Consider the following 18,146-nt stretch of genomic DNA (forward strand, 5'->3'; position numbering starts at 1 on the left):
ATTCAGGATCCAGTCCAATTTACAGGTAGATAACAAAACCTCAAAGATAATGAACATGAATAGAACCTGATATCCACAAGGATGTCTTATACGTTTTTACTAAACATCTTCTTCTCTCTACAACCACTCTCTCACTTCTATTAAAGATAATCACAGTAAGACCAATTTGTTTGCAAAACAGGTCTAGTCTCATTAATCTCGGCCTGATGTTTACATAACTGTAGCAAGAGTAGTGACTGACCACAGAGGCTATTTTAAATTTTTCTTTGCTGGAACTTTTTATAAATTCCTTATGAAATTGGAATTTTGTAAAATCTCAGTTGGACATTTAAAAGCCTCTTGAGGCTAAGAAGCCAAGCCTAAGACTTGCCATCAAACTTTGCCTACAATACCTATAGATCTGGGTTAATTCCTTTCTTCTTGAAGTCTCCTCAATTTCTTGAGGTTTCCGGGCCTGCAGGAAGAGACCTTCCTTCCTTACCTGGGAAAGCTGCTGGGAACCCAGCAAGCAAGGTAACAGGCTGGTTTTCCAAGAGGCTTTACTGGCTCCATAAAGTCAGCCTCAGTTCCTTAAAGTTGTGTGGTCTATATTCTATGCATATTCTGAATTATGATATTCTGTCAAAGCCATAATATAAACAATGTTTCAAATTGTATTCTAAAAACAGATTCTTACTGAATTTATACAAGTAACTAAATAGCCATGAAAATAAGAACACTCAACAAATTTCCTAATTCTGGAGGGATCAGATATGGAGAAAAATGAAATGTTTCAATTCTGTTTACAAAGGTATACTTTATCAAATTGCTATACATCATAGACAGCTTAAAAGAAAAAGGTTTCTTTAAACTTGTAAATAAAAACATTAAAGAACCAGCAGTGTTTCACATAAAAAGTCATAAAAATTATAATCATCCCCATCAGTTCATTCAACCCATGTTATTAATTCTTGTTCTGCTTGAATCTAGTTTTTCCATTAGAGCTCTGGAAATTCTTACCCAGTCAGTAGTATGTCCTTAAAGTTTTCAGAAACCTGTATTCTATAGTACTTTTCAGAGTTTTCTCCATGAATCTCTCTGAAGATGAATCACTTTTGCAAAAGCATCAGAGTAAAACAACAACTGTCTGTAAATGACAAAAATTTTTTTAAATGCCCATGATTAAATACCTGATGAAAGTTTATTATAATGAAATTGACTATGAAATTTGGTTATTTATGTGACATAAAACATATCAAGATAATAACCAGAATTATGACTGATAACATTATACCAGGACATACTAGATTTCTAGGACTTTCATACAATTTCTGGAACACATATTAGAAACATATATCCATACAGATATAACCTAAGAAGGTTTAGTATCACTTATTTGACAATGCTTCCCATGTATTTCACCATATCCAATAAACCTAATAATTTTAACATCTTACCAGGTGAGAGACAAAACCTTTGAAATTTTCCAGAAGCCCTCTGGGAAATCTCAAAGTTAATTTAAGGTTAAAAAGATTCCATTCATAATTTGGTTTTGGGAAGTTGTCAAAAATGTCAAAAGGTTTGAGCATTTGATTAAATAGGATCATAGATCATTATGAAATAACTAATTATTTATTTAACCAAAGTGACAATAGAAGATTTTAAAGGCAAATACAGAAGGTGACATAGTTGTGAAGAAAACGTCACACTTTTAATATCGAGAAGACTCAGTTTTCCCAAGTAACCAAAGACCTGATAAAGACAACAAGAAGCACAGGAAATCATTTTGGTATGACATAAAATCTTTGTTGACCAGGCAGACTACGAAAAGGTAAAGAAAAACCTTTCCCAACAGCTATCAAGATAAGACCAATAGTCCAAGAAAATGTTTTTTTTTAACAGACAGAAAACCAAATTCTGATTTTACACCAATGTAATTTTGATATTAAGACTCATTCTTTAAAAACAAAAATAAATTCATTCCAATTTAACAAGCTTGACCACACATACAATTATTTTCTCAAGATTCCTTTTCCACAAACCTTCTATACATTCAGGTTTTGTACTGTATTTTCTCTTCTCTTTCATTCTGGAACAGCCAGCCAGTCTACTTTAGGACAAAATTACTTTCCTTTTCCCTCAGGAAAAAAACATGTCCTTCATACCTTTCCTTATTCAAAAAACACGTTCTAATATCCTTACCCACTTTTCATAAACAGTTGTTTTCTTTTGCCCTTATTACTTTGAAAGTTTTAATTACATACACTGATAAGAATTCTTAACCCTTAGAATTCTTAATTTCTAGTTAAAACCAAGAAGTAATCGTGGACTGCCTGTTACATTACCATTCTGTGGATTAGCAAATTTATAGATACATTTCATAATTTCTAGAAGTATATTCCTCTTTATAGTAAATTTTTTAATTTGCCATAAAATATATTGACTAATTGACCCAAATATCTTTAGTTCCTCTGTAATAAAAAGTAGGTAAGCCTGTGTTCAGTAACCAATGTTTCAGTATATTATCTTATATGGAAATTATCTAGATATTCAATGAATATTCATCATTTAACTTAATTTAGTTACTTTAAGGTTTCAAGTTACCAAAAAGATTTTGGAGACTATTTTTAAGTAGATATACCATAAAGCATAGTTATTCTTGAAATGTTCATTTGTAAACTTTTATCTTACTTACCTCTATTTATTTTACTTATTCTTAACAATTAGGTTTAGATCACTCATGAAAATTTCATGAGGCATTAAACAGCTAACCATCATCTTGTTAAAAAACAAAATTCAACTGAATATATTTTAAAGATCTTATTGGCTTTATTCAGTGATTTATGAATTGGGCAGTATCCAATCTAGCAGATAGAAAGTAGCTCTGAAGAGCTGTAGAAAATGACTTATACATGGAAGAGAGTAGGAATAAGGAGGTTATATAGGCAACAAAGTAGATTGGTTATTGCCAGATTACTTTTCTTCAGAGGACAGAAGAGATCTATTAGGCAGATTACCAAACAAGTGCTGATCAGGCAAGTCCTGATTGACTGGTATAAGGTTCCATTTCTGGGAAAGCCAAAACAGTAATGAAGTCTTGGTTTGGCGGGGCTTACCATAAGTGACTCCATTTTGGACCTGTTGCCACGTTTTAAAGAATTTTAATTTATTTTTCTTGCCAACAAATTCTGTAACAGATAACTTGAACTTATGACTACTATACCCAGATAAAATGAAAGTTGTATATCTGCATTATATTTAATAATGATTACTCTGATGTGTTTATTTTAATTAAACCAACAAATTTAGCTTTTTATTTACTAAAGATTAACCTAGATCACTTGAATTTGAAAAATATTTCAGTTAGTTTCTATACTTCTGAAAAAAGTGTACTTAATTTATATAAGTACTTTTTTCTGTTTGTTTTTTGTTGTTGTTTTAGTATTTGTTTACTTACTTATTTATTTACTTTTGGCTGCATTGGGTCCTCATTGCTGCATGCGGGCTTTCTCTAGTTACGGCGAGTGGGGGCTACTCTTCATTGCGGTGCGTGGGTTTCTCATTGCAGTGGCTTCTTTTGTTACGAAGCACATACTCTAGGTGTGCGAGCTTTAGCAGTTGTGGCACACGGGCTCAGTAGTTGTAGCTCGTGGGCTCTAGAGCGCAGGCTCATTAGTTGTGGCACATGGGTTTAGTTGCTCCGCGGTGTGTGGGATCTTCCTGGTCATGGGCTCTAACCCATGTCGCCTGCATTAGCAGGCAGATTCATAACCACTGCACCACCAGGGAAGTCCCTGTTTTCATATTTAAAAAAATTTTTTATTCAGTCTTTTGAGATCTTTGTGTTTTATAACATATTTTAATTTTTTATATATTTCCATTTCTACTTTCCTCTTCTGTTGTTCTGTGTTTTTTCCCTTTTCATTTTATTTTATTTTTTTAAAATCAGTTTTATCAGATCGTTCTGTTTCCTTGTTTTATTCTTCAATTGGCACACTGCTATGGTTTTGTTTTTAGGTTTTGTGTTTTTCTGAGTTCTGACTCAAATTGTTTGATTTCGTTTGGGGGTTCTGTTTGTCTGGTGGTTCTCTCGCTTTTTGTCTTATTTGGTTCTGTTTTTGTTTCTTTTGCATGTGTGTGTTTCCTTGTTTCTCTTTTTGTTTGTTTGATTTTGTTTTTACCATTTCTCTGGGGGTTTTTTTTGTCTTTTTTTCATTCTTTAATATATATATTTTTTAGTTTTTATGTTTCTATTTCTACATTGCTTTTCTATTGTTCTGTCTTGTTTCCCCTTTCTCTTTTTTTGATTTTTTAAAATCATTTTTGTCAGTTTGTTTTTTCTTAGCTTCACATATCAGTTGGTACTCTGCTTTGGTTTCGTTTTTGGTTTTGTTTTTTTTTTACTTTTCTTTTAAATTGGTGATTTTGTTCTTTGGTTCTTTTGTTTTTGTGGTTGTTCTCTTGCTTTCTGTTTTATTTGGTTCTGTTTTTGTTTCTTGTGTGTGTGTGTGTGTGTGTGTGTGTGTGTGTATTTCCTTGTTTCTGTTTGTTTGATTCTACTTTTTACCATTTGTCTGGGTTTTTGTTACTCATTTTTTTTTAATCCCCTTTACTGCCAGGACGAGTGACTTTTGGGGTGTTGGTTCCTCGACCGGAAGTTGGGCCTGAGGATCTGGGGTGGGAGCACCAAGTCCAGGACGCTGGAACAGTAGAGAATTTCTGGCCCCAGGGAAGATTAATCACTGAGGGCTCTCATGGAGGCCTCTCTCTGAATCCAAGACCCAGCTCCACCCAACTGCCTGCAACTCCCAGCGCTGGACACCTCACACCAAACAGCAAGAGAGAGAGGAACACAAACACACCCATCAGCACACAGACTACCTAAAGTCATACTAAGCTCGCAAACACCCCAAAATGCACCACCTGACACGGGCCCTGCTCATCAGAGGGAAAAGACTTAGCTCCACCCATCAGAACACAGGCAGCCGGCCCTCCCATCAGGAAGCCTACACAACACACTGGGTCAACCCCACCACCGGGGCAGAGAACAGAAGCAAGAGGAACTACACCTCTGCAGCCTAGGGAAAGGAGACCTCAAATACTGTAAGTTAGGCAAAAAGAGAAGACAGAGAAATATCTTGCAGACAAAGGAGCAAGATAAAAACCCACAAAACCAAATAAATGAAGAGGAAATAGGCAATCTATCTGAAAAAGAATTCAGAGTAATGATAGTAAAGATGATCCAAAATCTCGGAAATAGAATAGAGAAAATACAAGAAATGTTTAACAAGGAACTAGAAGAACTAAAGAGCAAATAAAAAGTAATGAACAACACAATAAATGAAAAAATACTCTAGAAGGAATCAATATCAGAATAACTGAGGCAGAAGAACGGAAAAGTGAGCTAGAAGATAGAATGGTGGAAATAACTGCCACAGAGCAGAATAAAGCAAAAAGAATAAAAAGAATGGACGACAGTCTAGAGACCTCTGGGACAACATTAAGGGCACCGACATTAGCATTATAGGCATCCCAGGAGAAAAAGAAAAAAGAAAGGGTCTGAGAAAATATTTGAAGAGAATATAGTCGAAAACTTCCCCAACATGGGAAAGGAAATACTCAATCAAGTCCAGAAAGTGCAGGGAGTCCCATAGAGGATAAACCCAAGGAGAAACACACCGAGACACATATTAATCAAACTAGCAAACATTAAACACAAAGAAAAATTATTAAAAGCAGCAAGGGAAAAGCAACAAATAACATACACTGGAATTCGCATGAGGTTAACAGCTGATCTTTCATCAGAAACTTTGCAGGCCAGAAGGGAGTGGCAGGACATATTTAAAGTGATGAAAGGGAAAAACCTACAATCAAGATTACTCTACCCAGCAAGGATCTCGTTCTGATTCGATGGAGAAATCAAAAGCTTTAGAGACAAGCAAAAGTTAAGAGAATTCAGCACCACCAAAACAGCTTTACAACCAAAGCTAAAGGAACTTCTCTAGGCAGGAAACACAAGAGAAAGAAAAGACCTATAAAAACAAACCCAAGAGGCTTCCCTGGTGGTGCCGTGGTTAAGAATCCGCCTGCCAATACAGGGGACTCGCGTTTGAGCCCTGGTCTGGAAAGATCCCACATGCTGTGGAGCAACTAAGCCCGTGCACCACAACTACTGAGCCTGTACTCTAGAGCTGGCGAGCCACAACTACTGAGCCCATGCAACACAACTACTGAAGCCCAAACGTGCCTAGAGCCCATGCTCCACAACAAGAGAAGCCAACACAATGACAAGGCTGCACACCACAATGAAGGTGGACACCCCCCCCGCAACTAGAGAAAGACCATGCACAGCAACAAAGACACAACACAGCCAAAAATAAATAAATTTAATAAATTAAAAAAACCCACAAACCCAAAACAATTAAGAAAATGGTAATAGGAACATACATATCAATAATTACCTTAAATATAAATGCATTAAATGTTCCAACCAAAAGACACAGACTGGCTGAATGGATACAAAAACAAGACCCATATATATGCTGTCTACAAGAGACCCACTTCAGATCTAGGGACTCATACAGACTGAAAGTGAGGGGATGGAAAAAGATATTCCATGCAAATTGAAATCAAAAGAAAGCTGGAGGAGGAATACTCATATCAGACAAAATAGACTTTAAAATAAAGACAAGAGACAAGGAAGAACACTATATAATGATCAAGGAATCAATCCAAGAAGAAGATATAACAATTGTAAATATTTACACACCCAACATAGGAGCACCTCAAAACATAAGGAAAATGCTAACACCATAAAAGGGGAAACCGACAGTAACACAGTAATATTTGGGGACTTTAACACCCCACTTTCACCAATGGAAAGACCATCCAAACAGGAAATAAATAAGGAAACACAAGTTTTAAACGACAATTAGACCAAATTGACTTAATCAATATTTACAGTACATTCCATCCAAAATCAACAGAATACACTTTCTTCTCAAGTGCAAACGAAACATTCTCCAGGATAGATCACACCTTGAGTCACAAATCAAGCCTTGGTAAATTTAAGAAAATTGAAATCATATCAAGCATCTTTTCCAACCACAACACTATGAGACTAGATATCAATTACAGGAAGAAAAACTGTAAAAAATACAAACACATGGAAGCTAAACAATAAGCTACTAAATAACTAAGAGGTCACTTAAGAAATCAAAGAGGAAGTCAAAAAACACCTAGAAACAAATGACAATGAAAACACGATGACTCAAAACCTATGGGATGCAGGAAAAGCAGTTCTAAGAGGGAAGTTTATAGCAATATAATCCTACCTCAAGAAAGAAGAAACATCTCAAATAAACAACCTAACCTTACATCTAAAGCAATTAGAGAAAGAAGAACAAAAACCCCCAAATTTAGCAGAAGGAAAGAAATCATAAAGATCAGATCAGAAATAAATGAAAAACAAATGAAGAAAACAATAGCAAAGATCAATAAAACTAACGTCTGGTTCTTTGAGAAGATAAAGAAAATTGATAAACCATTAGGCAGACTTATCAGGAGAAAAAGGCAGAAGACTCAAATCAACAGAATTAGAAATGAAGAAGGAGAAGTAACAACTGACACTGCAGAAGTACAAAGGATCATGAGGGACTACTACAAGCAACTATATGCCAATAAAATGGACAACCTGGAAGAAATGGACAAATTCTTAGAAAAGTACAACCCTCCAAGACTGAACCAGGAAGAAATAGAAAATATGAACAGACCAATCACAAGCACTGAAATTGAAACTGTGATTAAAAATCTTCCAACAAACAAAAGCCCAGGGCCAGACGGATTCACAGGTGAATTCTATCAAACATTTAGTGAAGAGCTAACACCCATCCTCTCAAACTCTTCCAAAATATAGCAGAGGGAGGAACACTCCCTAACTCATTCTACGAGGCCACCATCACCCTGACACCAAAACCAGACAAAGATGTCACAAAAAAAGAAAACTACAGGCCAATATCACTGATGAACATAGATGCAAAAATCCTCAACAAAATACTAGCAAACAGAATCCAACAGCACATTAAAAGGATCATACACCATGATGAAATGGGGTTTATCCCAGGAATGCAAGGATTCTTCAATATATGCAAATCAATCAATGTGATACACCATACTAACAAACTGAAGGATAAAAACCATATGATCATCTCAGTAGATGTACAAGAAGCTTCTGACAAAATTCAACACCCATTTATGATAAAAACTCTCCAGAAAGTGGGCATAGAGGGAACCTACCCCTACAGCCAAATTCATTCTCAATGGTGAAAAACTGAAACTATTTCCACTAAGGTCAGGAAGAAGACAAGTGTGCTGACTCTCACCACTATTTTTCAACATAGTTTTGGAAGTTTTAGCCACAACGATCAGAGAAGATAAAGAAATAAAAGGAATACAAATAGGAAAAGAAGAAGTAAAACTGTCACTGTTTGCAGATGACATGCTGCTATACATAGAAAATCCTAAAGATGCCACCAGAAAACTACTATAGCTAATCAATGAATTTGGTAAAGTAGCAGGATACAAAATTAATGCACAGAAATCTCTTGCATTCCTTTACACTAACAACGAAAAATCTGAAAGAGAAATTAAGGGAACATTCTCATTTACCATTGCAACAAAAAGAATAAAATACCTAGGAATAAACCTACCTAAGGAGGCAAAAGACCTGTATGCAGAAAACTTAAGATACTGAGGAAAGAAATTAAAGATGATGCAAACAGATGAAGAGGTATACCATGTGATTGGATTGGAAGAATGAATACTGTGAAAATGACTATACTACCCAAAGCAATCTACAGATTCAATGTGATCCCTATCAAATTACCAATGGCATTTTTCACAGAGCTAGAACAAGAAGTTTTACAATTTGTTTGGAAACAGAAAAGACCCCGAATAGCCAAAGCAATCTTGAGAAAGATAAACAGAGCTGAAGGAATCAGGCTCCCTGACTTCAGACTATACTACAAAGTTACAGTAATCAAGACAGTATGGTACTGGCACAGAAACAGAAAGATAGATCAAGGGAACAGGATAGAAAGCCCAGAGATAAACCCACACAGTATGGTCACCTTATCTTTGACAAAGGAGGTAAGAATATACAATGGAAAAAAGATAGCCTCTTCAGTAAGTGGTGCTGGGAAAACTGGACAGCTACATGTTAAAGAATGAAATTAGAACACTTCCTAACACCATACACAAAAATAAACTCAAAATGGATTAAAGACCTAAATGTAAGAACAGACACTCTAAAACTCTTAGAGGAAAACATAGGCAGAACACTCTATGACATGATTCACAGCAAGATCCTTTTTGACCCACCTCCTAGAGAAATGGAAATAAAAACAAAAATAAACAAATGGGACCTAATGAAACGTAAAAGCTTTTGCACAGCAAAGGAAACCATAAACAAGACAAAAAGACAACCCTAAGAATAGGAGAAAATATTTGCAAATGAAGCAACTGACAAAGGATTAATCTCCAAAATATACAAGCAGCTCATGTAGCTCAATAGCAAAAAAATCAATCAACCCAATTCAAAAATGGGCAGAAGACCTAAATAGGCATTTCTCCAAAGAAGATATACAGATTGCCAACAAATACATGAAAGGGTGCTCAACATCACTAATCATTAGAGGAATGCAAATGAAAACTACAATGAGGTATCACCTGACAACACTCAGAATGGCCATCATAAAAAGTTCAGATACATATATTATGCAATAGCCACACGATGTAATAATATACTATACACTAATGAGAATGAATGATCTACAACTCTAGATGACAGTAACGTAAATCACTCATACATACATCATGTTGATTAAAAGGAACCATACTCAAGAGTACATGCTGCATATTTCCAGGAAATTTTCCTCTGGCCTCACCTATCAGACCATCCCTGCCTCCCAACCAGTGAAGCCTAGAGCACAGAGCAATGTGATTCCCATTTGAAAAGCACCTTGAGTTCATAAAAGGGAAAATAATTCATAATGGAAGTCCAAGTAATTATTTTAACATCCAAGTTGTCTAATGCATAGGAACTATAATTATTATTCCCTTTATCCATTTGTTTTTATAATTATTGCCCTTGACAGAAGACGTAAATAGACATTTCTCCAAAGAAGACATACAGATGGCCAAAAACCACATGAAAAGATGATCAACATTGCTAATTATTAGGGAAATGTAAATCGAAACTACAGTGAAATATCACCTCACTCTGGTAAGAATGGCCATCATTAAAAAGTCTACAAATAATAAATTCTGGACTTCCCTGGTGGCGCAGTGGTTGAGAGTCTGCCTGCCAATGCAGGGGACACGGGTTCGTGCCCCGGTCTGGGAAGATCCCACATGCTGCGGAGCAGCTAGGCCTGTGAGCCATGGCCACTGAGCCTGTGCATCCGGAGCCTGTGCTCTGCAACGGGAGAGGCCACAACAGTGAGAGGCCTGCATACTGCAAAAATAATAATAATAATAATAAATGCTGCAGAAGGTGTGGAGAAAAAGGAACCCTCCTATACTCTTGGTGGGAATGTAAATTGGTGCAGCCACTATGGAAAACAGTATGGAGCTTCCTTAAAAAACTAAAAATAAAGCTACCATATGATCCAGCAATCCCACTCCTGGGCATATATCCAGAGAAAACCATAATTCGAAAAGATACATGCACCCCTATGTCCATTGCAGCACTATTTTCAATAGCCAGGACATTGAAGCAACCTAAATGCCCATTGACCTATGAATGGATAAAGATGTGGTACATATATACAATGGAATACTACTCAGCCATAATAAAGAATGAAAAAATGCCATTTGCAGCAACATGGATGCAACTAGAGATTATCATATTAAGTAAAGTAAGTCAGAAAGAAAAAGACAAATACTGTATGATATCACTTATATGTGGAATCTAAAATATAATATAAATGAACTTATTTACAAAACAGAAATAGACTCACAGACATAGGAAACAAACTTATGGTTAACCAAAGGGGATGTTGGGGGAGAGAGATAAATTAGGAGTTTGGGATTAACAGATAAAAACTACTGTATATAAAATAGATAAACAGCAAGGTCCTACCATATAGCACAGGGAACTATATTCAATATCTTATAATACACCATAATGGAAAAGAATATGGAAACAAATATACACATATATATATGCATAAAACTGAATCACTTTGCTTACACCAAAACAAACACAACATTGTAAATCAACTATACTTCAATAAAAATAAATAAATAAATAATTATTGCCCTTGAAAAAGATTCTCTCCTTGACCAAACACTAGTTACACTCCTCTTAGCTCTCTTTTGAACCAGGCCTCAACCTGGCCAATAGTCTTGAACAAAACACTAACGTAGTTTCTAACAGCTCAAGGCTGCATCCCTAAGATGACCCTAAATTCCCTTAAAGTGATTGCCTGAGAACACTCAAGCCTTCCAGGACAATTTACTATTTGTTCCAGCTAACACAGGAGGAGAGGACCTTCTCTCCCAGACTCTGTGGGAGGGTAGAAATCTAACTTGAATTCAAGTGCCAGTTAGAAACCCAAATGGGTTTCACATGGATGAACACCCCTTTCCTGTTTTTTGTAATTTTTACTTCCCTGGCTGTATTAGCCCCTACTTACCCCCTCCCTTTTCCCTCATGCTCACTTTGAAAAGCCTAGTCACCTCTGTACAAATTGAAGTTGGGGTCAGTTCACGCTGGACTCTTTTCCCTGTCATAATAGTATATTACTGATTAAAATATGTCCTTACCACTTTAACTAGGGTCTGGCTTTGTTCATCTTTGACATTTTTTTCCTATAATCATTACCTTTTTATTAAATAAATACCATCTGGTACACAGCAAAATGCCTAACAAAGCATAGTTTCCACCCAAAGAGATATGGATGGCCCTAACCTAACATCACCCATCATGGGCTGACATAGTTCAACAAATGTCTCCTTCTTCCTAAGTGTATTGGTTAGGAGTGTGGGCTATGGAGACAGACCAGGTCCAAACCGTCCTTCTGCCACTTATAAACTGTGTGAGTTGGAATACTCTTACTTCACCTTATAGTCACTCAATGTATGAAATTGCCTTATGTATAAAATTGGGATTGTGCAGTACTTACTGTAGAAGACGAAATGTTTCTAAACAAATATGGCTTTGTGTTTTGGTCTTTACAATGATAAATGGCCCTGAATACCAATATTTTAAAAATTCTACTGCAGAGATATTGGGATACCTGGCTCTCTGTGATCTTGGGAGATTGAAAGAACCACTCTGCGCTTCAGTTACCGCTTCTGTAAAAGGGGGAAAACAACCATCCCTACGTCATGGGCTGCTGCTTTGAGAACTGAGTTAATACATAACCATTAGAACAGTGCGAGGCACACAATAACAGCTCACTAAATGCTAGCTGCTTTAAACAAATACTGAAAATATGATATTTTTATAGTTTTATAGTTTACACATATGTTTAATAAAGCTTAATAGTCTTACAACTGAATCCTATTCATCAAATGTTAGATTTTGTGTATCATGAACTTTCACTGTTAACCACTGTTGGATACCTAACTAATTATGAGAATATCTCAAAGTACTTGGAACAACTGATTTCAGGAAATATACCACCATTTCTGCACATGGCCAAACATAAAGCTGAGGTCCCATGCAGGATCCTGCCTTATCCTCACATACCTCCCGTGCACACCCACTGCAGGTCCCTCCTGCCCTACCTCCAACAGGCCCTGTCCAGGCCACCCATCCTCTGCACACCACTGCAGCTCAGGGCCGATCCACCCTCGTCTCTCCCCGGACCCTGCAAATTCTCCTAACGGTTATCCCCATAGCTATCCTGTCCCTGTCCAGTCCATTCCCCACACAGCAGCCAGAGTTGCCTTGAGAGCACGTGAATCAGAGCATGTCACTAGGGACCTTGCCTGTCTTGTTCTATGTGCTGTGTCCCTGGTGCCTAGTTCAGTGCTTCACATATAAATCTCTGAATAAATATTACTTACATGAAGGAACTGTTACCTATTTGACATATAGGAGCAGAGACAAATATTTAAGACTGAGGTACAGGAGAAGTTGACAAGGAAATTAGACATTAAAGGATTCAAAATTTTAAGAGTGTTTGTTGCAAATCTGCAGCAGAGCTGTTTAAAATGGGATGAATACCAGAAACACTGGAGTTGTTACTCAAAATGTAGACACCTCGCATTCTACCTCCCTGGTTTTGATTCAGCAGACCTGGGGTGGACCCAGGAATCTGGGATTTTTAACAAGACCCCAAGTGAGTTTAATGAAGTGCTTTGAGGATCCCACTTGGAGAAATCCTGACCCAAACAGCTAACATTTGTGTAGCATTAATTTAATGCCTACCATGCAGAGTTCTATGATATCTGGGGTGTATCTGTTAATGTTATTACTTGAAAGTGCACTGGTCCTTCCCTCCCACCTATGAGCACAGATTGTTTTCCCACATGGGCTCAGACCTAAAGCCCACAATACTCCTGGGTGGTCAGAAACATTGAGTACTGTTATCCTGATGTATAGAAGACAATGGAGGGAAGGGTGGTGACTTACCTTACACTCTTGTTCCAGGAACCTGTCTAGTAGACTCGACATCACACTTGGTTCTTCTCTATTGGATCCTGCTCCTGGGACTCGAAGTCCACACCCTTCTCTGATGTTCCACTGTAAGGAGACAAGACAGCACATGAAATAGAGAGGAAAGAGAGATGAAGGGAAAGTACATGAAACACAGGGGAAGAGGTGAGGATGTTCTGCCTGCTCCCTCTCAGTTCACTGGAAGCTGTGCAGTGATGCTTTTCCTCTTCCCCAGCTCCATCACACAGCCCCCTCTGCACACACAGCAGTGACACTGAGGCTCACAGGTCATGGGCATGTGCGCTTATCCCTGCTTATGTTACATGTCCAAGTACTCTCCCTGGAGGTCATGCTACTATGGTAATGCCAGAGGCATCATATTGACAGAATGAAGTAAGCAAAGTTGGAATGGGGAACTAACATTGCTGAGGGCCTAATAGGTGCCACACACTGAAGGCTGTAATTATCAGACTTTTTCTCTTCAGTTCCTCAAAGGGATGTTCTGAGGTGGGGATCATAATTTTCTTTCTACACATTAGGAGATACTCAGGTTTAGAGAACAAAGTACATGTTCAAAGAATTCTAAGGAGGTGTCAAATAGACACAGAAGCCAACTTAAAGCAGCCTCTATTGGCCGATTCCGGGACATTTTGGGCATCAAAATAAATATAGCATCAGATGGTAGCCCTCTGAGCAAAATAGGAATCTATGAGTCATACTGATATAAATATTAAAACAGAGAGAAGAGAAAGCTCTACCTCCAGTCAAATTTCAATGAACAAACGGAAAGGAATGAGCAAATCAGAAAAGCAACACTTGACAACTATAATAGTAATAAATAATTCAGGTTAGAATTATAAAATGATGTTCAATCTGCGCCAAATCCCACAGCAGTCACTGAGTCACCATGGTAACCATGCTGGCCAAGTGAAGCTGGAAAAAAAACGAACAACAACCACTGTGATTTGGTTCCAATTATGTGCTAGGAAGTTAACAGGACTGACATGACCACAGGATTAATCTCAAGTATTCCTTATAATAAAGATTCCTGGCAGCTTCCCCAATATACATACAAACGTACATGCTCATATACATACATGCTCTCTCTTTCTGTCTGTTTCACCACCCGATAACCCAGGAATTCATTGAGGAAGACTTGCTGGGGGACAGAAAAGAAGAACCCCACAATTAAATTGGTTCAATTCTAACCACACACATGAAGTTAAAAGCTACCGTAACTATTTTCTTTCAGTGGCTAATTTTTCTGGAGATGTCATGTAGAATTATCTCCATGACATTTTCCTGCCTAGTTTCAGCACATTGCCAATAACGTCTAAAAGCTGATATAGAAACACAGTCAAAAGCATGTTATGCATTAAGTAGCTTTTCCACCCTAGGGTAGCCTGTGCTTTCAACCAAAAAGTTCCTGCAATGGCTATGGTTAAGCATCTGGCTGCTGACAGTTCAGTGAAAATATAGTAATTGAAAACTGTATTTACAAAATAATGCTCTTTACAATAGCATCAAAAAGTCTGAAATACTTATGGATAATCTGTCCACAAATGTGCAAGGCCTGTACTGAACACTACAAACCATTGCTCAGAAAAATTAAAGAAGACTTAAATAAATGGAGAGACAACTGTCTTTAAGGGTCAGAAGATTCAGTATTGTTAAGATGGCACTTCTCCCCAAATTGATCTATATACTCAGTGCAATCCCAATAAAAATCTTAGAAAATATTTTTTAAAAGAAATTTATGGGCCAATTCTGAAGTTCATGGGGAAATGAAGAGGCCATGAACTATGAAAAACAACTTTGAAAAAGAATAAGGTTGAAGGATAAACACTCCCAGATTTGAAGACTTACTATAAACCTACGGCAATCAAGGCAGTGTGGTATTGGAATCAAGGTAGATAAGCAGATTGAAGGAAAATAATAAAGAGTCCAAGAATAGATGCAAACATACATGGAAAACTGATTTTTGAAAAAGAGGCAAAGGCAATTCAGTGGAGAAATGATAAGTCTTATCAACAAACGGTGCTGGGACAAGTGGATATTATATACACAAATATAAACTGTGACGCACATATAACATTATACACAAAAGTCCACTCAAAATGGATCATAGACCCAAATATACTCTAAAGCTATCAACCTTCTAGATGAAATATAGGAGAAAAATCCTTGTGACCCTGGGTTAGGTGAAGATTTCATAAATGAGACACCGAAACTATAATCCATAAGTGAACTAATACATACACTGGACTTCTAAGTTAAAAACTGCCCTTCCTAAGATACTGGTGTGAAAATGAAAAGTCAAGGCACTGAGTGGGAGAAAATATGTGCAAATTACATATCTGACAAAGGACCTATAGCCAGAATATAGAAAATCTATCAAAAGTCATTTAGGAAAACAAAGACACTACAATAAATAAATGGGGGAAATTTTTGAATAGAAATTTCACCAAAGAAGATATAGAATTAGCAAATAAGCACATGAAAATATGCTCAACAACATCATTAGGGAATTGCAAATTAAAACTACAATCTGATACCACTACATCCACATGAGAGTGGCTAAAATTAAAAAGACTGATCATCCCAAGCATTGGCAAGGTTGTGGAGGATGGAACTCTCACACACTCCTGGAGGGAATGAAAAATGGTGCAACCAGTTTGGCAGTTTCTTAACAATGTTCATCTTACATCTACCATATGATCCAGACACTGCACTCTTAAGTATTTACCTGAGGGAAAGAAAGCATATGTCCATGCAAAAACTAATACACAAATATTCACTGGAGGTATAATTAAAAAACAACAACAAATTTCAAACAAATTGCAGTATATCTGTATACTGGGATACTAGTCATCAATAAAAATAATGAACTATTGATACATGCAACAAAAGGGATAAATCTGAAATAAATAGGCTGAATGAAAGAAGCCAAACCAAAACCAATGAACTAAAAAAACCTTTATGATTCCATCTGAATAAAATTCCAGGATATGAAAACTAATCTATAGTGAGAGAAGTTCAGTGGTTACCTCGGTACACTGCAGAGGGAGGGGAGGGAGGCCAGGTAATAAAGAGCTGAAACTGTTATGTACTGGGAAAGTAAACGTAACTATATTTAAGAGTATTTGGTTATTTTAGCAGATTAATAAGACACTCTAAAGTATTTATTTAAAAATATAAATTCTTAAAACATATTTTAAACTTACATTTGGAAATTTTCTGCCTTCTTAAAACTTTTCATTATAGAATGGATAAAAACATGGCTTCCAGGGAAGAAACTATATTACAATCTCAAATCGCTAGGAAGACTTTCTAACCAAATGCATATTTCAACAACCACCTGATAGAAACATGGGAATCACTGAATAATATTTACCCAGTGAGAACAATTTAGGTATATTTATTCCAAATGCATGTTAAAGATCAAGTTCCTCCCTCAGACTGGACAAATAATTGCTTTCAGACAAAAGAAGACATTTCTAATGGACCTCAAGGGCTATTACAAAGCATGCAGCTGCTGATAGAATGGAGTTCCACCTGCTAAAACTCTTCTTCCATGATAAGATCAAAGTAGCTTCTCTACTTTTAGGCTAGTTTGTGAACCTCACAGGAGCTATTCCACAGCATGCTTTTATCAGATCTGTGAACTCACTTGAGCCAGGCGGCATAACCAAATAAAGATGTGAACTGTTGGGTTCTCCTGAAGACTGTTGCCTTTGAATCTGGAGTAGAAGCTCCAGCAGCCATCAGGACACAGATGCTCGGAACCTGCCCCCTTCAGACACCTGATATGCGCAAGGCCACCGGCATGAGGAGCTGCACAGGGAGAGACAGATCCAGCAATCACCGTGCTTTACTGGTGTAACTGTGTGCCCCGCACCGTGCTAGGCACTGCGTTAGAGACAAGGACACTGAAACAACTGGGTAGTGATTGTAACAACCCAATGTTACAATGGGCCTCTCATCAGGGCTTTTTTTTTTCTCAGTTATTCCTCTATCTACTACTTAAAAACAAAAAACAAAAAAATATTGAAAAGGAATAAGGAGTGGCCTGAATTCATACCCGCACTCATGATCCTGCAACAACCACAGGGCCGCTGGCTTATTCATGTGTTATCACTGAATGTTCACAGCGACCCTGTGGGGAGGGCATTCTTATCTCCATTTTACAGAGGGGAAAGCTGAGGCTCAGAGAGAGTCGTTACCTGTTTCACCTCCCGCGCCCCTGCCTTTAGAAGGAAAGTGGCTCCAGGACACCCCTGGAGCAGGACACCGCACCCACTGGGGCCAGGAGGGACCCCAATGGCTTTACCTACGAGACAGCGGAGGCACCAAGCCCCAAAGCGGGAAAGAGGTGACTTGGATGTGGATCCCTTTATCTCCCCACACCCCAGGGCGGCCCAGCCCCCACCTCACGGACCCACACTCTCAGCTGAGTCCCAAAAACCTGAAGGCGGGACCTGCTTCTCTCATCAAACAGCGT

The 18,146-nt window shown here is 37.5% G+C and overlaps 1 pseudogene; it reads right to left on the reverse strand.

Annotated features, from left to right (window-relative positions):
- Positions 1-17,736, reverse strand: part of LOC149744225 (AFG1-like ATPase) — a 32,664-nt pseudogene extending 14,928 nt beyond the window's left edge.
- Positions 17,737-18,146: the final 410 nt, after the last annotated feature.

The sequence above is a fragment of the Delphinapterus leucas genome, chromosome X (genome assembly GCF_059928025.1).
Source record: "Delphinapterus leucas isolate spDelLeu-1000000601 "Yukka" chromosome X, BTC_Dleu_Yukka2, whole genome shotgun sequence".
Lineage (NCBI taxonomy): Eukaryota > Metazoa > Chordata > Mammalia > Artiodactyla > Monodontidae > Delphinapterus > Delphinapterus leucas.